The sequence below is a fragment of the Nuphar pumila genome, chromosome 6 (assembly GCF_984573655.1).
Source record: "Nuphar pumila chromosome 6, dmNupPumi1.hap1.1, whole genome shotgun sequence".
Classification (NCBI taxonomy): Eukaryota; Viridiplantae; Streptophyta; class Magnoliopsida; order Nymphaeales; family Nymphaeaceae; genus Nuphar; species Nuphar pumila.
Window position 1 is genome coordinate 62,325,301 of NC_143254.1, and position 2,955 is coordinate 62,328,255.

At 47.2% G+C, this 2,955-nt stretch overlaps 1 non-coding gene across 1 annotated transcript; it reads right to left on the reverse strand.

Annotated features, from left to right (window-relative positions):
• Window positions 1–305: 305 nt before the first annotated feature.
• Window positions 306–408, reverse strand: LOC149834897 (small nucleolar RNA R71). The gene has a single exon (XR_016432863.1). It is a non-coding gene; the product is annotated as a small nucleolar RNA R71 (small nucleolar RNA).
• Window positions 409–2,955: the final 2,547 nt, after the last annotated feature.

The following is a 2,955-nucleotide window of genomic DNA, read 5'->3' on the forward strand; positions in this document are numbered from 1 at the left end:
GATACCCGATGTAGGAGCGCCACATTATGAGATTAAGGCCAGCATTATTCAAATGCTTCCATCCTTTTATGGCCTTAGTCATGAGGATCCCTACCGACACTTAGATGAATTCCTCGAAATCTGTTCTACTGTTAAGATACAGAATTTCGATGATGATGCGTTGAGGTTGACTCTATTCCCTTTTTCATTGAAGGACAAAGCCAAGTATTGGCTAAAGTCCTTAGATTCTGTAGAAATAGAGTCCTGGGATCAGTTGCAACAGGAGTTTCTTCGGAAATACTTTCCCATTGGTCGCACGAACCAATATCGTAGAGCCATCACTAGCTTTTCAGAGCTAGATGGTGAGCGCTTTCATGAGACCTGGGAGAGAATGAAGGATCTCCTCAGGAAATGCCCCCATCATCAGGTACCGAAATGGCAACTGGTGCAGAGTTTCTATGATGGATTGTCTGACAAGAATCGTCAGATGATCGACTCTTCATGCGGTGGGACATTCATGCTGAAGAGCGAGGACGAAGCATGGAGGCTATTTGATACATTGGCTGAGAATTCACTCCACCATGCTTCGAGCTCTCATTCTGATAGAGCCACACCCAGCATTCAGAAGAAAGCTGGCGTTCTTGAGATTGGTCCATCTACTGCACTACAGTGTAAAGTAGACATGATTGCTCAGAAGCTGGACCAGCTTCTCTCAGGACCATCCACTACATAGCAGGTGTGTACTCTTTGTGCCAGTCCGGCACACGAGATCACTGAGTGCCCTTCAGCAGCTCAGTACCCTGAATTTGTTCAAGAACAAGTTCAGGCAGCTCAGGGTTACGTCAGACCGCCAAATAACCCATTTTCATCAACATATAATCCGGGTTGGCGTAACCATCCCAATTTTTCATGGAAGAATCCACAGTCTTCTATACAGATGCCTTCTTCCTCTCAGCCAGTTCGGCAGCCATCTTTTACTCAGCCATTTCAAAGACCGAACTATGCTCAGTCTTCTTCTTCTTCAGTTCCTTCCCCGATTCAGTAGGAGTCTGCCCCGCAGACATCTTTTGAGGAGAGACTTCTCCAGGCATTCCAAGAGGTGAAAACCTCTAATCAGAACGCCTTCGAGAAGTGTAGCCAGATTTTGAGCTCACATACGCAGTCCATTGCGAAGTTAGAGTCGCAAATGGGACAGTTAGCTGAGGCTATTAGTAGGAGACCCGAGGGTACATTGCCGAGTCGGGCTGTCATGAACCCGAAGGGTAAGGACCAGATGACTGGAGGCCTATTTCATACTGAGACACAGCAGCAGGCTAAATCAGTTATGGCCTTGAGAAGTGGACGTGAGTATCACGTTGAGAGTAGAGAGAAGATAGAGGAGCCAGAGACCATTGTTTCACCTACGTCGGCTCAATCATCATCCCCATCCCCATCATCACCTTCATCATCTTTATCCTCAGAGAAGAAGAAGGATAGGAGTGAGCCTTCTCGCAAAGAGGAGGAGCCAGCAGAGTATATTCCCCCACCACCCTATCCCAAAGCATTAGAGTCTCCTGGTTATAGAGGGAAGCAAGGTGCGAAGATCCAGGACATGCTTGATATCTTCAAGCATGTGCAGATCAACCTACCTTTGCTCGATGCTATTCAGCAGGTGCCGGCTTATGCCAAATTCCTGAAGGAGCTATGTACGCAAAAGAGGAAATCCAGAGAGCGAGTTCCTAACAGGGTCCATCTGACTGAGCAGGTGAGTTCAGTACTTCAGCATCAGACACCACCCAAGCTCAAGGACCCTGGAGCACCTATCATTGCTTGTACTATAGGGAACATCCGGATAGAACGCGCATTGCTCGATCTTGGAGCAAGCGTGAACATTCTGCCCGGATATTTCTTTGATTCTTTCGGGTTAGGGGAGATGAGATCGACTCCGATTACACTTCAACTGGCAGATTGTTCCGTCAAGGTACCGAGAGGTGTCTTGAAGGACGTGCTAGTTAAAGTGGATGACTTTTATTTTCCAGTCGATTTCATTATCCTTGATATGGAAGGAGTAGACAGCCAGCACCAGACTCCGATTATTTTAGGCAGACCATTCTTGGCGACTGCCAATGCGTGCATCAATTGTAGAACTGGAGCCATGGATCTCTCATTTGGCAATAGGAAGGTAAAGCTGAATATTTTCAATGCCGCGATGGGACCAGCAGGAGACATGGACTGCTTTCATGTAGACATTGCACAGGAGTTAGTGGAGGAGCAGCCCGAGTTGTACATTACTGAGGATTCTTTAGATTTGTACCATATAGAGAAGAATAGCGGTTTAGATAGTGTAGATGTGTCTAGAGTGTCGTCGGAGAGACCACCTTGGGGAGCAGTCAGGGAACCTCTTCCACCACTTGCGGAGACCCCCGCCAAATCGTCGATCGAGTCGCCTCCGAAACTTGAGTTGAAACCCTTACCGGATTCACTCAAGTATGCATACCTCGGAGATGATGAGACTCTGCCTGTGATCATCTCGTCCTTGCTCACTGAGGAACAGGAACAGAGATTGCTGACTATTCTTCGAGAGCACAAGGCAGCGATTGGATGGGGAGTAGCGGATCTAAAGGGGATTGATCCTTCATTCTGCATGCATAGGATCCATTGTAATGAGGAAATCAAGCCATTTAGGGATATGCAGAGAAGGCTAAATCCCAACATGAAGGAAGTGGTGAAGAAAGAGGTGGTGAAGTGGTTGGATGCCGGAATCATTTACCCTATTTCTGATAGTCAGTGGGTCAGTCCGATTCAAGTTGTGCCGAAGAAGTCAGGACTCACTGTGGTTGAGAATGAGAAGGGTGAGAGAATTCCGATGAGGACCACTACAGGATGGCGAGTATGCATCGATTATAGGAAGTTGAATGTGGCAACTAGGAAAGATCATTTCCCATTGCCATTCATTGATCAGATCTTAGAGCGACTCGCAGGACAGAGCTACTACTG